Source organism: Chiloscyllium plagiosum, unplaced genomic scaffold (assembly GCF_037043375.1).
Source record: "Chiloscyllium plagiosum isolate Xiang-an unplaced genomic scaffold, Cpla_swu_hap1 HiC_scaffold_25, whole genome shotgun sequence".
NCBI classification, from domain to species: Eukaryota; Metazoa; Chordata; class Chondrichthyes; order Orectolobiformes; family Hemiscylliidae; genus Chiloscyllium; species Chiloscyllium plagiosum.
This window is the reverse complement of record NW_028270163.1, coordinates 23,921,932-23,943,653: the sequence shown is the minus strand read 5'-3', so window position 1 is coordinate 23,943,653 and position 21,722 is coordinate 23,921,932. Positions and strand designations below refer to the sequence as shown.

At 51.0% G+C, this 21,722-nt stretch overlaps 1 protein-coding gene across 5 annotated transcripts in view; it reads right to left on the bottom strand.

The window, feature by feature from the left end:
• LOC122562350 (epsin-2-like) overlaps positions 1-21,722 on the bottom strand; it is a 144,652-nt gene that overhangs the window by 101,536 nt on the left and 21,394 nt on the right. Inside the window, exon 1 of one of the 5 annotated variants that reach the window (XM_088000510.1) lies at positions 14,348-14,427. The exons of the other annotated variants lie outside the window; for them this stretch is intronic. The gene's annotated coding sequence lies outside the window, so the exon portion shown is untranslated. Of the gene's footprint in view, positions 1-14,347; positions 14,428-21,722 lie in introns of those variants that run through there. 5 annotated transcript variants of the gene reach the window in all.

Below are 21,722 nucleotides of genomic sequence, written 5' to 3'. Positions count from 1 at the left end.
GAAGCTGATCGAGTGTGGGGGGGGCGAGGGGAAGCTGATCAAGTGTGGGGGGCAGTGAGGAAGCTGATCAAGTGTGGGGGGGGCGGGGGGAAGCTGATCGAGTGTGGGGGGGGCGGGGGGAAGCTGATCGAGTGTGGGGGGGCGGGGGGAAGCTGATCAAGTGTGGGGGGGTGTAATGGAGGAATCTGATCAACTGTGGAGGGCAACAGTTGAACTTTGAGGGAGAGAAGGGAATAGATCAGATGTGTGAGGATGGGGGTGGGAGTGAGCTGGGGAAGCTGATTGGCTGGATTGATTGAGGGTGAGGAAATAAACTCCGAAAAGGGTAGCTGATCGACTGAATGAGGCAGCAGTTAATAGATTGTTCCAGGGAGCAGTGGCAAAGAATAGAAGAAGTGTTTGTTAAAATTGATTTGCTGAGTTAGTTATTCCAGTTCACGTGCTCGGCTCTGTGGACTTTGCTGATGTCATCTGACTATTGGCCTGAGTTGATGAATTATTAAGCATTTGCTGAGACTGGTGGTTCTTCTGCTACTGATTTATTACATGGTCCACAATTACACATACAGTTCAGGGAAGGGGGTGAGAATTGCCTCAAATTCTTAGCTACAAACTCCAAGCAGCTTCTCGTCTGATCTCTGATTTACCCCAAACCTTACTGACAGGGCTTGGTGCTATCAGCAAGACTCTAACAGCTCCCTTCACACTCACACATTCCTCTCTGCAGGAATCACACTGGAAAAGAAACCAGAAACAAAATCTCAGGCTAATTTCTCCCTCTCTCTCATTAATGGATCCAGAGGCTGATGCTGACTGGACTTAGGTCACCAGGCACTGCAGGGAATAGGGCTCAAACACAGAATAACAGAAAGCTCCTGTATTTCTACAAAACCTTTCACTATCCCAAGAGGTTATGATGCTTTGCATTCATGCAGCAATTCTGAACAAAACAGACAGCAGCAACCATAATTATACACAGCAAGATCTCACAAACAGCACCTGAAAATAACCAGATAATTTCTTTCCTTTCTTTCAAAATAGTGTTCTGGTATTTTGTGTGCACGTGGAAGTGCATCAGGTTAAAGAATCAGCAAGTGCGATCTTCAACTATGTTGCATTCCCTTACTACCAGTCCTCAGACAGTGCAGTACTCCCTCAGCACTGACCCACCAACAGTGCTGTACTCCCTCAGCACTGACCCACCGACAGTGCAGTACTCTCTCAGCAGTGACGCACTGACAGTGCAGTACTCCCTCAGTAGAGACCCTCCGACAATGCAGTACTCCCTCAGCACTGACCCTCCCACAGTGCAGACGCCCTCAGCACTGACCCACCAATAGTGCAGTGCTCCCTCAGCACTGACCCTCCGACAGTGCAGTACTCCCACAGCACTGAACCTCCGACAGTGCAGTACTACCTCAGCACTGACCCTCTGACAGTGCAGTACTCTCTCAGCACTGACCCGACAGTGCAGACGCCCTCAGCACTGACCCACCAACAGTGCTGTACTCCCTCAGCACTGACACTGTTAATGCAGTACTCCCTCAGTACTGATCCTCTGAAAGTGCAGGACTCCGTTAGCACTGACCCTCCGACAGTGCATCACTGCCTCAGCCCTGACTCTCCGATAATGCAGTACTCCTTCAGCACTGACCCACCGACAGTGCAGTACTCTCTCAGCACTGACGCACTGACAGAGTAGTACTCTCTCAGCACTGACCCACCGACAGTGCCGATGCCCTCAGCACTTACCCACCGACAGTGCAGTACTCTTTCAGCACTGACGCACTGACAGAGCAGTACTCTCTCAGCACTGACCCACCGACAGTGCCGATGCCCTCAGTACTGACCCACCGACAGTGCCGATGCCCTCAGCACTGACCCACCGACAGTGCAGTACTCCCTCAGCACTGATCCACTGACATTGCAGTACTCCCTCAGTACTGACCCTCCGACAGAGCAGTACCACCTCAGCACTGATCCTCTGACAGTGCAGTACAACCTCAGCATGGACCCCCTGACATTGCAGTGCTCCCTCAGCACTGATCCTCTGACAGTGCAGTGCTCCCTCGGGCACTGACCCTCCGACAGTGCAGACACACTCAACACTGACCCACCGACAGTACAGATTACCTCAGCACTGACCCTCTGACAGTGCAGTACTACCTCAGCCTTGACCCTCCAATAATGCAGTACTCCTTCAGCACTGACACACCAACAGTGCAGTACACCCTCAGCACTGACCCACTGACAGTGCAGTACTCCTGCAGCACTGATCCACCAACACTGCAGTACTCCCTCAGCACTGACCTACTGACAGTGCAGTACTCCCGCAGCACTGATCCACCAACACTGCAGTACTCCCTCAGCACTGACCCTCTGACAGTGCGTTACCCCCTCAGCACTGACCCACCGACAGTGCAGTACTACCCCAGCCCTGACCCTCCGATAATGCAGTACTCTTTCAGCACTGACCCACCAACAGTGCAGTACCCCCTCATCACTGACCCTCTGACAGTGCAGGACTCCTTCAGCACTGACCCTCTGACAGTGCAGGACTCCCTCAGTACTGACACTCCGACAGTACAGAACTCCTTCAGCACTGACCCTCTGACAGTGCAGTACTCCCTCAGCACTGACACTCCGACAGTGCAGGACTCCCTCAGCACTGACCCTCTGACAGTGCAGTACTCCCACAGCACTGACCCTCCAAAAGTGCAGTACTCCCTCAGCACTGACCTTACCACAGTACAGACGCCCTCAGCACTGACCCTCCGACAGTGCAGTACTCCCTCAGCACTGACCGTCCGACAGTGCAGTACTGCCTCAGCACTGGCCTTCCAACAGTGCAGTACTCCCTCAGCACTGGCAATCCAATAATGCAGTACTCTCTCAGAACTGACCCTCCGACAGAGCAGTACTCCCTCAGTAGTGACCCTCTGACAGTGCAGCATTCCCTCAGTACAGACCCTCAGATAGTGCAGTACTCTCCGATAGTGCGGTGCTCCCCTAGTACTGACCCTATGACAATGCTGCACTCCCTCAGCACTGACCCTCTGACAATGCTGTACTCCCTCAGCACTGACCCGACAGTGCAGACGCCCTCAGCACTGACAGTGCAGTACGACCTCAGCACTGACGCACTGACAGTGCAGTACTCCCTCAGTAGTGACCCTCCGACAGTGCAGTACTCCCTTAGCACTGACCCTCCCCCAGTGCAGACGCCCTCAGCACTGACCCACCGACAGTGCAGTACTCCCTCAGCACTGACACACCGACATTGCAGTGCTCCCTCAGCACTGACCCTCCGACAGTGCAGTACTACCTCAGCACTGACCCTCTCTGACAGTGCAGTACTCGCTCAGCACTGACCCTCCGACAGTGCAGTATTCCCTCAGCACTGACCTTCCGACAGTGCAGTACTCCCTCAGCACTGACACTGTTAATGCAGTACTCCCTCAGTACTGATCCTCTGAAAGTGCAGGACTCCCTCAGCACTGACCTTCCGACAGTGCAGTACTCCCTCAGCACTGACCCTCCGACAGTGCAGTACTCCCTCAGCACTGACCCTCCGACAGTGCAGTACTCCCTCAGCACTGACCCTCCGACAGTGCAGTACTGCCTCAGCACTGGCCTTCCAACAGTGCAGTACTCCCTCAGCACTGGCAATCCAATAATGCAGTACTCTCTCAGAACTGACCCTCCGACAGAGCAGTACTCCCTCAGTAGTGACCTTCTGACAGTGCAGCATTCCCTCAGTACAGACCCTCAGATAGTACAGTACTCTCCGAGTACTAACCCTCCGATAGTGCGGTGCTCCCCTAGTACTGACCCTATGACAATGCTGCACTCCCTCAGCACTGACCCTCTGACAATGCTGTACTGCCTCAGCACTGACCCGACAGTGCAGACGCCCTCAGCACTGACAGTGCAGTACGACCTCCGCACTGACCCTCTGACAGTGGAGGACTCCCACAGCACTGACCCTCCAACAGTGCAGTACTCTCTCAGCACTGACGCACTGACAGTGCAGTACTCCCTCAGCACTGACCCTCCGACAGTGCAGTACTCCCTCAGCACTGATCTTCCGACAGTGCAGTACTCCCTCAGCACTGACCCTCCAACAGTGCAGTACTCCCTCAGCACTGACCTTCTGACAGTGCAGTACTCCCTCAGCACTGACCTTCTGACAGTGCAGTACTCCCTCAGCACTGACCCTCCAATAGTGGAGTACTCCCTCAGCACTGACCCTCCAATAGTGGAGTACTCCCTCAGCATTGACACTCCGATAATGCAGTACTCTCTCAGAACAGACCCTCCGACAGTGCTGTACTCCCTCAGTAGTGACCCTCTGACAGTGCAGCATTTCCTCAGTACAGACCCTTACACAGTGCGGTACTCTCTGAGTACTAACCCTCCGATAGTGCGGTGCTCCCATAGTACTGACCCTATGACAATGCTGCACTCCCTCAGCACTGACCCTCTGACAATGCTGCACTCCCTCAGCACTGACAGTGCAGTACGACCTCCGCACTGACCCTCTGACAGCACAGGACTCCCACAGCACTGACCTGCCGACAGTGCAGTACTCTCTCAGCACTGACCCTCCAACAGTGCAGTACTACCTCAGCACTGACCCTCCGACAGTGCAGTACTCCCACAGCACTGACCGTCTGACAGTGCAGATGCCCTCAACACTGACCCTCTGACATTGCAGTACTCTCTCAGCACTGATCCACCGACAGTGCAGTACTCGCTCAGCACTGACCGTCCGACAGTGCAGTACTACCTCAGCACTGACCCTCTGACAGTGCAGTGCTCCCTCAGCACTGATCCTCTGACAGTCCAGTGCACCCTCAGCACTGACCCTCCAACAGTGCAGACATCCTCAGCACTGGCCCTCCGACAGGACAGACGCATTCAGCACTGACCCTCTGACAGTGCAGTAATCCCTCAGCACTGACCCTCTGACAGCGCAGGACTCCCACAGCACTGACCCACCGACAGTGCAGTACTCTCTCAGCACTGACCATCCGACAGTGCAGTACTCTCTCAGCACTGACCATCCGACAGTGCAGTGCTCCCTCAGTACTGACCGTCCGTTAGTGCAGATGCCCTCAACACTGACCCTCCGGCAGTGCAGTACTACCTCAGCACTGATCCTCCGACAGTGCAGTACTCTCTCAGCACTGACCCCCTGACAGTGCAGTACTCTCTCAGCACTGACCCACCGACATTGCAGTGCTCACTCAGCACTGACCCTCTGACAGTGCAGTACTCCCTCAGCACTGACCCTCTGACACAGTAGTACTCCCTCAGCACTGACTCTCTGACACAGTAGTACTCCCTCAGCACTGACCTTCCAACAGTGCAGTACTCCCTCAGCACTGACCCTCCGACAGTGCAGTATACCCTCAGCACTGACCGTCCAATAGTGGAGTACTCCCTCAGCACTGACACTACGATAATGCAGTATTCTCTAAGAACAGACCCTCCGACAGTGCTGTACTCCCTCAGTAGTGGCCCTCTGACAGTGCAGGATTCCCTCAGTACAGACCCTTTCACAGTGCAGTACTCTCTGAGTACTAACCCTCCGATAGTGCGGTGCTCCCATAGTACTGACCCTATGACAATGCTGCACTCCCTCAGCACTGACCCTCTGACAATGCTGCACTCCCTCAGCACTGACCCACCGACAGTGCAGTACTCCCTCAGCACAGACAGTGCAGGACTCCCACAGCACTGACCCGCCGACAGTGCAGTACTCTCTCAGCACTGACCCTCCAACAGTACAGTACTACCTCAGCACTGACCCTCCGACAGTGCAGTACTCCCACAGCACTGACCGTCTGACAGTGCAGATGCCCTCAACACTGACCCTCTGACATTGCAGTACTCTCTCAGCACTGACCCACCGACAGTGCAGTACTCCCTCAGCACTGACCCACTGACAGTGCAGTACTCCCTCAGCATGACAGTGCAGTTCTACCTCAGCACTGACCCTCTGACAGCGCAGGTCTCCCACAGCACTGACCCACCGACAGTGCAGTACTCCCTCAGCACTGACCCACCGACAGTGCAGTACTCCCTCAGTACTGACCCTCTGACAGTGCAGTATTACCTCAGCCCTGACGCTCCTATAATGCAGTACTCTTCAGCACTGACCCACCGACAGTGCAGTACTCCCTCATCACTGAACCACCGACAGTGTAGTACTCCCTCAGCACTGACCCACCGACAGTGCACTACTCCCTCATCACTGACCCACCGACAGTGCAGTACTCCCTCAGCACTGACCGTCTGACAGTGCAGATGCCCTCAACACTGACCCTCTGACAGTGCAGCAGTCTCTCAGCACTGACCCACTGACAGTGCAGTACTCCCTCAGCACTGACCCTCTGACAGTGCAGTACTCCCACAGCACTGACCCTCCGACAGTGCAGTACTACGTCAGGACTGACCCTCCGACAGTGCAGTACTACGTCAGGACTGACCCTCCGACAGTGCAGTACTACCTCTGCACTGATCCTCTGACAGTGCAGTACTCCCTCATCACTAACCCACCGACAGTGCAGTACTCCCACCGCACTGACCGTCTGACAGTGCAGATGCCCTCAACACTGACCCACCGACAGTGCAGTACTCCCTCAGCACTGACCCACCGATAATGTATTACTCCCTCAGCACTGACCCACCGACAGTGCAGTACTCCCTCAGCAATGACCCACCGACAGTGCAGTACTCCCTCATCAATGACCCACCGACAGTGCAGTACTCCCTCATCAATGACCCACCGACAGTGCAGTACTCCCTCATCAATGACCCACCGACAGTGCAGTACTCCCTCAGCACTGACCCACCGACAGTGCAGTACTCTCTCAGCACTGACCCACCGACAGTGCAGTACTCCCTCAGCACTGACCCTCCGACAGTGCAGTATTACCTCAGCCCTGACGCTCCTATAATGCAGTACTCCCTCATCACTGACCCACCGACAGTGCAGTACTCCCTCATCACTGACCCACCGACAGTGCAGTACTCCCTCAGGACTGACCCTTCGACAGTGCAGTACTCCCTCATCACTGACCCACCGACAATGCAGTACTCCCTCAGCACTGACCCACCGACAGTACAGTACTCCCTCAGCACTGACCCACCAATAGTGCAGTACTCCCTCAGCACTGACCCTCCGACAGTGCAGTATTACCTCAGCTCTGACGCTCCTATAATGCAGTACTCTTCAGCACTGACCCACCGACAGTGCAGTACTCCCTCATCACTGACCCACCGACAGTGCAGTACTCCCTCAGCACTGACCCACCGACAAGTGCAGTACTCCCTCAGCACTGACCCACCGACAAGTGCAGTACTCCCTCAGCACTGACCCACCGACAAGTGCAGTACTCCCTCAGGACTGACCCACCGACAGTGCAGTACTCCCTCAGCACTGACCCACCAATAGTGCAGTACTCCCTCAGCACTGACCCACCGACAGTGCAGTACTCCCACAGCACTGACCGTCTGACAGTGCAGATGCCCTCAACACTGACCCTCTGACAGTGCAGCAGTCTCTCAGCACTGACCCACTGACAGTGCAGTACTCCCACAGCACTGACCCTCCGACAGTGCAGTACTACGTCAGGACTGACCCTCTGACAGTGCAGTACTACCTCTGCACTGATCCTCTGACAGTGCAGTACTCCCTCAGCACTAACCCACCGACAGTGCAGTACTCCCTCAGCACTAACCCACCGACAGTGCAGTACTCCCTCAGGACTGACCCTTCGACAGTGCAGTACTCCCTCATCACTGACCCACCGACAATGCAGTACTCCCTCAGCACTGACCCACCGACAGTACAGTACTCCCTCAGCACTGACCCACCAATAGTGCAGTACTCCCTCAGCACTGACCCTCCGACAGTGCAGTATTACCTCAGCTCTGACGCTCCTATAATGCAGTACTCTTCAGCACTGACCCACCGACAGTGCAGTACTCCCTCATCACTGACCCACCGACAGTGCAGTACTCCCTCAGCACTGACCCACCGACAAGTGCAGTACTCCCTCAGCACTGACCCACCGACAAGTGCAGTACTCCCTCAGCACTGACCCACCGACAAGTGCAGTACTCCCTCAGGACTGACCCACCGACAGTGCAGTACTCCCTCAGCACTGACCCACCAATAGTGCAGTACTCCCTCAGCACTGACCCTCCGACAGTGCAGTACTCCCACAGCACTGACCGTCTGACAGTGCAGATGCCCTCAACACTGACCCTCTGACAGTGACATACTCCCTCAGCACTGACCCATCGACAGTGCAGTACTCCCTCAGCACTGACCCACCGACAGTGCAGTACTCCCTCAGCACTGACCCACCGACAGTGCAGTGCTCCCTCAGTACTGACCCACCGATAATGCATTACTCCCTCAGCACTGACCCACCGACAGTGCAGTACTCCCTCAGCAATGACCCACCGACAGTGCAGTACTCCCTCAGCACTGACCCACCGACAGTGCAGTACTCCCTCATCAATGACCCACCGACAGTGCAGTACTCCCTCATCAATGACCCACCGACAGTGCAGTACTCCCTCAGCACTGACCCACCGACAGTGCAGTACTCCCACAGCACTGACCCTTCGACAGTGCAGTACTCCCTCAGCACTGACCCTTCGACAGTGCAGTACTCTCTCAGCACTGACCCACCGACAGTGCAGTACTCCCTCAGCACTGACCGTCCGACAGTGCAGATGCCCTCAACACTGACCCTCTGACAGTGCAGCAGTCTCTCAGCACTGACCCACCAACAGTGCAGTACTCCCTCAGCACTGACCCTCTGACAGTGCAGTACTCCCACAGCACTGACCCTCCGACAGTGTAGTACTACGTCAGGACTGACCCACCGACAGTGCAGTACTCCCTCAGCACTGACCCTCCGACAGTGCAGTATTACCTCAGCCCTGACGCTCCTATAATGCAGTACTCCCTCATCACTGACCCACCGACAGTGCAGTACTCCCTCATCACTGACCCACCGACAGTGCAGTACTCCCTCAGGACTGACCCTTCGACAGTGCAGTACTCCCTCAGGACTGACCCTTCGACAGTGCAGTACTCCCTCATCACTGACCCACCGACAATGCAGTACTCCCTCAGCACTGACCCACCGACAGTACAGTACTCCCTCAGCACTGACCCACCAATAGTGCAGTACTCCCTCAGCACTGACCCTCCGACAGTGCAGTATTACCTCAGCTCTGACGCTCCTATAATGCAGTACTCTTCAGCACTGACCCACCGACAGTGCAGTACTCCCTCATCACTGACCCACCGACAGTGCAGTACTCCCTCAGCACTGACCCACCGACAAGTGCAGTACTCCCTCAGCACTGACCCACCGACAAGTGCAGTACTCCCTCAGCACTGACCCACCGACAGTGCAGTACTCCCTCAGGACTGACCCACCGACAGTGCAGTACTCCCTCAGCACTGACCCACCAATAGTGCAGTACTCCCTCAGCACTGACCCTCCGACAGTGCAGTACTCCCACAGCACTGACCGTCTGACAGTGCAGATGCCCTCAACACTGACCCTCTGACAGTGCAGCAGTCTCTCAGCACTGACCCACAGACAGTGCAGTACTCCCTCAGCACTGACCCTCTGACAGTGCAGTACTCCCTCAGCACTGACCCTCCGACAGTGCAGTACTACGTCAGGACTGACCCTCTGACAGTGCAGTACTACCTCTGCACTGATCCTCTGACAGTGCAGTACTCCCTCAGCACTAACCCACCGACAGTGCAGTACTCCCTCAGCACTAACCCACCGACAGTGCAGTACTCCCACAGCACTGACCGTCTGACAGTGCAGATGCCCTCAACACTGACCCTCTGACAGTGACATACTCCCTCAGCACTGACCCATCGACAGTGCAGTACTCCCTCAGCACTGACCCACCGACAGTGCAGTACTCCCTCAGCACTGACCCACCGACAGTGCAGTGCTCCCTCAGTACTGACCCACCGATAATGCATTACTCCCTCAGCACTGACCCACCGACAGTGCAGTACTCCCTCAGCACTGACCCACCGACAGTGCAGTACTCCCTCATCAATGACCCACCGACAGTGCAGTACTCCCTCATCAATGACCCACCGACAGTGCAGTACTCCCTCAGCACTGACCCACCGACAGTGCAGTACTCCCACAGCACTGACCCTTCGACAGTGCAGTACTCCCTCAGCACTGACCCACCGACAGTGCAGTACTCTCTCAGCACTGACCCACCGACAGTGCAGTACTCCCTCAGCACTGACCGTCCGACAGTGCAGATGCCCTCAACACTGACCCTCTGACAGTGCAGCAGTCTCTCAGCACTGACCCACCAACAGTGCAGTACTCCCTCAGCACTGACCCTCTGACAGTGCAGTACTCCCACAGCACTGACCCTCCGACAGTGTAGTACTACGTCAGGACTGACCCACCGACAGTGCAGTACTCCCTCAGCACTGACCCTCCAAGAGTGCAGTGCTCCCTCTGCACTGACCCACCGATAATGCATTACTCCCACAGCACTGACCCACCGTCAGTGCAGTACTCTCTCAGCGCTGACTCACCGACAGTGCAGTACTCCCTCAGTACTGACCATCTGAGAGTGCAGTCCTCCCTCAGCGCTGACCCTCTGACAGTGCAGTACTACCTCAGTCCTGACCGTCCGATAATGCAGTACTCCTTCAGCACTGACCCACCGACAGTGCAGTACTCCCTCATCACTGACCCACCGACAATGCAGTACTCCCTCAGCACTGACAGTGCAGTACTACCTCAGCACTGACTCTCTGACAGTGCAGGACCCCCACAGCACTGACCCACAGTCAGTGCAGTACTCTCTCAGCGCTGACTCACCGACAGTGCAGTACTCCCTCAGTACTGACCATCTGAAAGTGCAGTCCTCCCTCAGCACTGACCCACCGACAGTGCAGATGCCCTCAACACTGACCGTCTGATAGTACAGTACTCCCTCAGCACTGACACTCCGACAGTGCAGTAATCCCTTAGCACTTACCCTCCGACAGTGCATAATCCCTCAGCACTGACCTTCTGACAGTGCAGTACTCCCTCAGCACTGACCCTCCAACAGTGCAGTACTCCCTCAGCACTGACCCTCCAACAGTGCAGTACTCCCTCAGCACTGACCTTCCAACAGTGCAGCATTCCCTCAGTACAGACCCTTACACAGTCCGGTACTCTGAGTACTAATCCTCCGATAGTGCGGTGCTCCCCAGAACTGACCCTATGACAATGCTGCACTCCCTCAGCACTGACCCTCTGACAATGCTGCACACCCTCAGCACTGACCCTCTGACAATGCTGCACACCCTCAGCACTAACCTTCTTATGTTGCATTAGTCCCTCAATACTGACCCTCTGACAGTGCAGTACTCCCTCGGTACTGACCGTCTGACGTGCAGTACTCCCTCGGTACTGACCCTTCGACAGTGTGACAACCCCTCAGTGCTGATTCTCTGACAGTGTAGTACTCCCTCAGCACTGACCCTCTGACAATGCAGCACTCCCTCGGTACAGACCCTCAGACAGTGCAGTACTCCCTCAGCACTGACCCCCTTATGGTGCTTTAGTCCTTCAATACTGACGCTCTGACAGTGCAGTACTCCCTCAGTACTGACCCTTCGACAATGAAATACTGCCCCAGTACTGACACTCCAATAGTCCGGTGCCCCCTCATTACTGACCCTGTGACAATATGGTACTCCCTCAGTACTGACCCTCTGACAGTGCAGTACTCCCTCAGTTCTGATCCTCTGACAGTGCAGTGCTCCCTCACCACTGACCCTCCGACAGTGCAGTACTCCCTCAGCACTGACCCACCAACAGTGCAGTACTCCCTCAACACTGACCATCTGACAGTGCAGTACTCCCTCAGCACTGACCCTCCGACAGTGCAGTACTCCCACAGCACTGACCCTCCGACAGTGCAGTACTCCCACAGCACTGACCCTCCGACAGTGCAGTACTCCCACAGCACTGACCCTCCGACAGTGCAGTACTCCCACAGCACTGACCCTCCGACAGTGCAGTGTTCCCTCAGCACTGACACTGCGATAATGCAGTACTCTCTCAGAACTGACCCTCCGACAGTGCAGCAACCCCTCAGTGCTGATGCTCTGACAGTGCAGTACTCCCTCAGCGCTGACCCTCTGACAGTGCAGCACTCCTCGATACAGAACCTCAGACAGTGCAGTACTGAGTACTAACCCTCCGATAGTGCGGTGCTCCCCTAGTTCTGATCCTATGACAATGCTGCACTCCCTCAGCACTGACCCTCTGACAATGCTGCACTCCCTCAGCACTGACCCTCTGACAATGCTGCACTCCCTCAGCACTGACCCTCTGACAGTGCAGTACTCCCTCAGCACTGACCCCCTTATGGTGCATTAGTCCTTCAATACTGACGCTCTGACAGTGCAGTACTCCCTCAGTACCGACCCTTCGACAATGCAATACTGCCCCAGTACTGACACTCAAATAGTGCGGTGCCCCCTCATTACTGACCCTGTGACAATATGGTACTCCCTCAGTACTGACCCTCTGATAGTACTGTACCTCCTCAGGACTGACCTTCTGACAGTGCAGTACTCCCACAGCACTGACCCTCTGACAGTGCAGTTCTGCCTAAGTACTGGCCCTCAGATAGTGCAGTACTCCTTCAGTACTGACCCTCCGACAGTGCAGTACTCCCTCAGCACTGACCCTATGACATAACAGTACTCCCTCAGCACTGACGCTATGACAATACAGTATTCCCTCAGCACTGACCCTCCAACAGTACAGTACCCCCTCAGCACTGACCCTCCGACATGTACAACAACCCCTCAGCACTGACCCTCCGACAGTACAGCAACCCCTCAGCACTGACCCTCTGATAGTGCAGCGCTACCTCAGTACAGACCCTAAAACAATACAGCACTCCCTCAGCACTGACCTTATGACAATACAGCACTCCCTCAGTATTGATCCTCTGACAGTGCAGCACTCCCTCAGTGCTGACCCTATGACAATATAGCACTCCCTTAGTACTGACTCACTGACAGCGCCACAGTCACTTGCTACTGATCCTTTCATAGTGCAGCACTCTCCCTATGATAATGCAGTACTCCATCAGTAGTGACTCTCTGACGGTAGAGCACTCCCTCAGTGCTGATCCTCTTGCAATGCAGAGGACTGTTAATACTGCATAGGGATTGAAAGCCTGAATCTTTATGCTCAACATCTTCTAGTGGGACTTGGCCCCATAACCTTCTAATTTGGGAGATCAACCATTCAAAGCTGATACCATCTGATTTCCCAATCACTCACAATAACATTGCTCTAATTTAACTCACACATTCTAAAGAGAAAGCATAGATTTAGCAGCTTGCTCGATATGAGGTTGGTTTGCTCAGTTAGATGGTTTATAACATTGAGCATCTCCAACAGCACAGAATTAGTTCCAAGGTTACCATGAAAGTCCCAGACTGTTGACGTTACCTCTTGTCTGAGTTGTGATGACCCTCAGGTTAAAACACCACCAGTCATCTCTCTCTCAACTGAGAGTGCAGCCTAATGGTCCCCTAGAGAATTTATCTTTACTTTATCCTCATAAATGAACAATGTGATATGAGTTTCAGTCCCACCGTGATGCCAGGTATGTAGGTGGTATGTCTAAACAACTGTTTGATTTTTATAACAAAAAAAATGCTTGCTCAACTTGCCTTGCCTGTTCAAATATTCAAGTAGGTACCATCCACCACCACTACCACCCCCACAACTTGTCACCAGGTTTCTCTGTTCCTGCACCACCTTAGAACTGTACCCTTCAGTTTATATTGTCTCAACTCATTCTCCTTTTGAAATACACAGCACTTCACATTTCTTCGTGTTACATTTCATCTGCCTATTTCACTAGCCATTCTTCGTCTTCCTGAAATTTATCATGATCCTCTTATAAAGATTGAATGTACAGCGAGTGAGAGCAATGGACAGAATCGGCCAGTTGGTATTGGGATTAGGCTCCAGATACTGGAGTTCCAACCTGCAGTACATTTGGAACCCTTCTTAAACTAACAGTGGTGAGTATTGCCTTTTGCAAGTGAGTTTTTAAACAGTTTTGTTGATGTTGTCAGATCTGTCAGAATTGGAGTAGTCAGACTTGAGCTTCAGAGATTGTCTCAGAAGAAACTATGCTGCTGAATACATTGATAGCTGACTTCATTGTTCAAACACCTCAAAGGCAATAACAATTAAGACCATTCCACTAACAAACTGACTCAAACCTGCCTTACCTGAGTTTTCAATAGAGTGACAAAGACTTGAATGAGACCCAGTGCCCAATACTCAGACACTCATTAAACAGAGTGGAAGCTGACCTCCAGTCAGACTGACATATTCTGGAAAATTCCATCATGTGACCTCCCACTTCCATCCAACTGTCACTGGTCACCTAGTATGTCCATCCTGGCAATGCTCCACCTTCCTGCATTGATTTAAAAACACCAGAAACTATCAGCAAATTGGATGACTCATGACTGACAGCTTGTCATAAAGCCTTTTCTCCACCTCCAATATTTTTTAGAACTAAGAAACAGAAATCTTCAAAAGGAAGCAGAAAGACTCTCTTGGGTTGCTCAAAACTGTTATCTAAATGGATCTTAAATTCCTGGAAAGTCCCCAACAATCCTGGAGGCTCAGCAACTTGACTAGGAAGTGACATCATATTTAAGTGCCCAGTTGCCACACCTCCAGACATTCAATTCCTGGACACTTTGGGAGAAAGAACAAGTTGCGTTTTGAAGGGCAGGCAAACTGCAGATCAGGTCATTTGAATGTGCATTCAGCAAATTAGCAATTGAAATGCAACACCCTTTTGGAATATTAAACACAACACCAGGGCTTTGCATTAGTTAATTGAATGACCTTGCCTGGTTCACTGCCTCATAAAAACATCAGCATTCAGCCCACAGCTCAGCCACCTTCAACACTGACCACCTCTTACAAGTACAAACAGCACATCCAAAAAGCACGTCATTGGCAGGCTGCCAAGGTTTGTACATGACATTTCAGAATCACTTTTAAAATTTAAGCTTCTGTTTTCATATCCCTCCATGGCAATCACCATTGTGCATCTCCAATCTCTTCCAGCTTCACAGCTGTGTTACATGTACAATCCTATAATGCGAGGGATAAGAGGTCTGACATTTAACGCAGAGATAAGAAAGATGTTTTTTCTCTTGGTGAGATGTTAATCTTTGGAATTCTCTTCCACAGAAAGCAGTGGGGGCTATATTCAGTGCTAAGTTAGATTTTTGATTGACAAAGGATTATGCTGGAAGGCCACAATCAAATCAGCTGTGATCTTATTGAGGGTGGAACAGGCTTGATTGACCCAATGGCCTGCCCCTGTTGCTATTTCTAATGATCGTATAAAACAGAGCTTTGAAACATAGGGAGCATGTTAGCAGGTCTTAGGGCCCTTGGGTGCACACATACACACACACACGCACACACACACACACAATGCATGGTTTAAAGTGAATGTAACATCACTAGATTAGAGATACACCTGTATCACATCAGCAGTCCTTTCAGCTCATGCTTGTTTTGAGAACCACGCCACTCACCCACAACCTTTGGTACATGACGCACTCTACTACTAAAATATTACACTTCAAAGGCAAGCAGTTCAGGGTTCATGTGTGAAGAACCTAATGCAAGCCCTCAACTTACGACAGATGTTGACATCTCTTATATCATCAGTACTCCCACTAGTTACTAGTGGTGGACTGCAAGGGTCAGTGTTGGGTCCACTGCTGTTCGTCATTTTTATAAACGACCTGGGTAAGGGCGTAGAAGGGTGGGTTAGTAAATTTGCAGACGACACTAAGATCGGTGCAGTTGTGGATAGTGACGAAGGATGTTGTAGGTTACAGAGAGACATAGATAAGCTGCAGAGCTGGGCTGAGAGGTGGCAAATGGAGTTTAATGCGGACAAGTGTGAGGTGATTCACTTTGGTCGGAGTAACCGGAATGCAAAGTACTGGGCTAATGGTAAGATTCTTGGTTGTGTAGATGAGCAGAGAGATCTCAGTGTCCATGTACACAGATCCTTGAAAGTTGCCACCCAGATTTGACAGGGTTGTTAAGAAGGCATATAGTGTTTTAGCTTTTATTAATAGAGGGATCGAGTTCCGGAACCATGAGGTTATGCTGCAGCTGTACAAAACTCTGGTGCGGCCGCACTTGGAGTATTGTGTACAGTTCTGGTCACTGCCTTATAAGAACGATGTGGAAGCTTTGGAAAAGGTGCAGAGGAGATTTACAAGGATGTTGCCTGGTATTGAGGGAAGGTCTTACAAGGAAAGGCTGAGGGACTTGAGGCTGTTTTCGTTGGAGATAAGAAGGTTGAAAGGTGACTTTATAGAGACATATAAGATAATCAGAGGGTTAGATAGGGTGGACAGGGAGAGCCTTTTTCCAAGTATGGTGACGGCGAGCATGAGGGGGCATAGCTTTAAATTGAGGGGTGATAGATATAGGACAGATGTCAGAGGTAGTTTCTTTATTCAGAGAGTAGTAAGGGTATGGAATGCTTTGCCTGAAACGGTAGTAGATTCGCCAACTTTAAGTACATTTAAGTCGTCATTGGACAAGCATATGGACGTACATGGAATAGTGTAGGTTAGATGGGCTTCAGATTGGTATGACAGGTCGGGGTAACATCGAGGGCTGAAGGGCCTGTACTGCGCTGTAATGTTCTATGTACTCAGCCAGGGTTATATACTCAAGAAAGGTTCCTTGAGTTGTTCAGCCTGAACAAAACCAACACATTAGGCTTTGAGTAAAAACAGGGAACACAAAAAATTAACACAAAGTATGACATAGAATGTGATTATTCAATGCAACAATTTCAGTCATTGAAGATGGAATTGATTGGCTGATGTCTCAACCATAATCATAGAATCCTTTGTTACGGACTAGGTCAGATCACTCAAAACATTCTTAAGCAGGCAGCCCAGACCATCACTTTGCAATTTGTTTCAGTAAGCATACAGTGAAAATTACCCGGAGTAAGTTAGTGAGGTTGACTACCAAATTTCACAACAGACAAAAATTTATTTACAAGATTACACAATGAAACACAAAGAACAGAATAGAGAACCCTGACACGACAGAACTCCGGCTATCCAAACTAGACTTAATTATGCTGTTCCGAATATATTTACAACAGTCCCAATAAGCAAACCCCCTTAAAAACCAGTATAAATGGAACAGATGCTTACAGGTTGAAGTTAGAAAGGCAGAGAGACAGAGAGTTTGTTTCCACACAGCTCAATGTTGAACTCCCAACTAGTTCTGGACTGAACTAAACTGCTCAGCTAGAGGTGACCACTCCTCTTTCTTTATACAGGTTATTTCTAAAACACGACCACTTTGGCCTGAAGACTTATCTGTTTACATACATACAAAAAGACCTCTCAATACCCTATAAATCTCTGTACCAAACCAGTCTAATCGGCATCGAGAGCAGTTTATTACCCCTCTGACAAAAACCAAGAACCCAGTATCCTTGATAAAAGGAACAGCTTTTAGAAAAAAAGAAACCAGCTTTGTGACACCTCCCCCCTCTAAAAAAAAGAACCATCAATACCAAAAGATGGCTTCATTTTTAAAACCCTTCACAAACCCAGTTAGTAGTCTAAACACACATATACACTATACCAACTATAAACATGCAAACATGCACAACCACATGCAAATTCAGGCCATGGTACACCCAGCACCAAATGCCCCTGTACCTCATTCAAGTCTCGATAATGCATCGGCAATCATGTTTTCGCGACCTGCCACATGCCCAATTGTCAAATTGAATGGCTATAACAACAAGTTCCGTCTAAACAGTCTGACATTTTTGTCCTTAAATTTTTCCACAAATGTCAATGGGTTATGATCAGTGTATGTGATAGTCTCAGATGCATTGCTAGTAATATAAACACTGAAATGTTGTAATGCCAACACCAAAACCAGGCTTAAAGTCTCTTTCTCCACTGTTGAATATTTCTGTTAATGAACGTTCAACTTCCTGGGAAAATACCCGATGGGTCTTTCTACCCCCTTGTCATCCTCCTGCAGGAGCACTGCACTGCCACTCACATCACTGGCATTGATAGCCACCTTGAAAGGCTTTGTGTAATCCGGTGTGGCTAATACTGGGGCAGCAGTTAACACAGTTTTTAGGTGGCACATGCCTTTTTACAGTCCACTGTCCACTGAAAACTCTTGCCCTTTTTTGAATAATTCAGTGATTGGAGCAGCCACACTGCTAAAGTCCGGCACAAACCTTCGTAAAATCCACTCAATCCCAGGAACCGTGGGACTGCTTTTTTTATCGACAGTGAGAGAAATTCCCAATTACTTTCACTTTTGCATCATGTGGGGCCATTCGTCAATGTCCAGTAACATGGCCCAGGAAGATGAGTTGAGCTTTGGCAAATTCACTTTTAGCTAGGTTTACCACCACGTCTGCCTTCTGAAGTTGATTGAACACGCCGATAAGTGCTATAAATGTTCCTTCTGTGAGTGACTAAAAATCACCAGGTCATCGATGTACACCACACAGTTGGGTAATCCGGCAATGATCTTATTAGTCAGTCTCTGAAAAGTGGTTGGAGTGTTTTTCATACCAAATCGCATGTCTTTGAACTTAAGTAGTCCATTTGGTGTTAGGAAAGCCGAAATTGACTTTGTTCTTTCTGACAGGGGATTTGCCAGTAGCATCTGAGCAAGTCCAACTTAGAAATGTAGTTGCTTGTCCCACTTTTTTAACACAGTCCTCCAACCATGGGATTGGATATGCATCAGTCTTTGTAACAGCGTTGCCTTTGTGATAGTCCACATATAACTGTTAGATACCATCTGGCAATGGCACCATAATTATGGATAAGCTCCAGTCACTGTAACTCACCTCGATTATGCCATCTTGGAGCATACCCTCTATCTCCTTCTGAACCTGTGACGACTTTAGAGGGTTATGCTATAAGGATGTTGGCAAAAGTGAGGACTGCAGATGCTGGAAATCAGAGTCTAGATTAGCGAGGTGCTGGAAAAGCACAGCAGTTCAGGCAACATCCGAGGAGCAGGAAAATCAACGTTTTGGGCAAAAGCCCTTCATCAGGAATGAAGGCGGGGAGCCTCCGGGGTAGAGAGTTAAATGGGAGGAGCATGAGGCTGGGGAGAAGGTAGCCAAGAGTACAATAGGTGGATGGGAATGGGGATGGGGATGGGGATGAAAGTGATAGGTCAAAGAGGAGGGTGGAGTGGATCAGTGGGAAGGAAGATTGGCAGGTAGGACAGGTCATGAGGATGGTGCTGAGCTGGAAGGTGGGAACTGGGGTAAAGTGGGGGAGGGGAAATGAGGAAACTGGTGAAGTCCACATTGATGCCCTGGGTTTGAAGTGTCCCGAGGCGGAAGATGAGGCATTCTTCCTCCAGGCGTCGGGTGGTGAGCGGAGTGGCGGTGGAGGACGCCCAGGACCTGCAGAGTGGGAAGGGGAGTTGAAACGTTGAACCACGGGGCGGTGGAGTTGATTGGTGTGGGTGTCCTGGAGATGTTCCATAAAACGCTCTGCGAGAAGATGTCCAGTCTCTCCAATGTAGAGGAGATCATATTGGGAGCAACGGATACAATAAATGACATTGGTGGTTGTGCAGGTGAACCTTTGATGGATGTGGAAGGCTCCTTTGGGGCCTTGGATGGAGGTGAGGGAGGAGATGTGGGCACAGGTCTTGGAATTCCTGCGGTGGCTGGGGAAGGTGCCAGGAGGGGACGGTGGGTTGTTGGGGGGGGTGTGAATCTGACCAGCTGGTCACAAAGGGAACAGTCTTTGTGGAAAGTGGAAAGGGGTGGGGAGGGAAATATATCCCTGGTGGTGGGTCTGTTTGGAGGTGGCAGAAATGTCGGCGGATGGTGCGGTTTATGCGAAAGTTGATAGGGTGTGAGGACTTGGGGGGGGGGGTCTGCCTTTGTTACAGTTGGAGGGGTGGCATTTGAGGGCGGAGGTGCAGGATGTGGATGAGATGCGTTGGAGGGCATCATCAACCACGTGGGAAGCAAAATTGCGGTCTCTAAAGAAGGAGGCCATCTGGTGTGTTCTGTGGTGGAACTGATCCTCCTGGGCGCAGATACGGCGGAGGCGGAGGAATTGGGAATCCGGAATAGCATTTTTGCAGGAGGTAGGGTGGGAAGAGGTGTAATCCAGGTAGTTGTGGGAGTCAGTGGGTTTGTAAAAAAAAAATCAGTGTCAAGTCAGTCGTCAGTGATGGAGATGGAGAGGTCCAGGAAGGGGAGGGAGGTGTCAGAGATGTAAATTTAAGGTCAGGGTGGAATGTGTTGGTGAAGTTGATGAACTGCTCAACTTCCTCACGGGAGCAAGAGGTGGTGCCGATGCAGTCATCAATGTAGCGGAGGAAGAGGTGGTGCCGGTGCAATGACAGAAGATGGACTGTTCTACATAGCCAACAAAGAGACAGGCATAGCTGGGGCCCATGCGGGTGCCCATGGCTACCCCTTTGGTCTGGAGGAAGTGGGAGGATTCGAAGGAGAAATTGTTAAGGGTGAGGACCAGTTCAGCCAAATGAATGAGAGTGTCGGTGAAAGAGTACTATTGGGGCCGTCGGGAGAGGAAGAAACGGAGGGCTTGGAGGTCCTGGTCATGGTGGATGGAGGTGTAGAGAGGCATTGGGGGCTGGGGAAACGGAAGTCTTGGAGGAGGTGGAGGGCATGGGTGGTGTCTTGAATATATGTGGGGAATTCCTGGACTCGGGGGGATAGGACAGTATCGAGGTAGGTGGAGATGAGTTCGGTGGGGCAGAAGCATGCTGAGACAATGGGTTGGCCAGGGTGGTCAGGCTTGTGGATCTTGGGAAGAATAAAATTGGAACAGCATCTCCTATTCTGCATCATGCAGAGTTAGGTTAGTACATCCCAGTGTATTTCCGCATATCTCCCCACATGATAGTAATAACTCTTGCAGGTAATTTCGATTTTTTTGTGGAAGGTAACTCAATAATTTATCCCAATTTTTGATAACTTCCTCATTGTCCAATTTGATTTGAGGAATGTCCAATTCAGAATGCTCTGAGCTTGGTTCTTCCTTCTGTAATCATTAACACCTTCTCCTCTTGCTTTCCTTCCCAATCAAAATACCTTTTGAGCATATTCCCATGATACACTCTGTGAGATTTCATAATCAGCTCATAATCATCAGCCACTTCAGCTGCTAACCTTGCTCTTTTAACTCTCTGTCCTTCCACATGAGTTTGCACTACCTCAGGCAGTGAATTTTTGAATTCCTCCAAAATAGTTACCTCCCTAAGAGTATCATCGGTTTGCTCGATGTTTAAAGTTCTTATCCAATATTGAAATTACTCTGTTTGATCTTTTCAAACTCAATATAGGTTTGACCAGGGTCCCTCCTTAGATTCCTGAGAGGTTGTCAAAAGGCTTCTGTTACAAGCTCATATGCACTTAAAATGGCTTTTTTCACCTCCTTATACTCCCCAGATACCTCCCCTGATAGTGATGCGAATATCTCACTAGCGCTACCGACAAGTTTCGTTTGGATCAAGAAAACCCACATTGCCACTGGCCACTGCCTTTGTTTA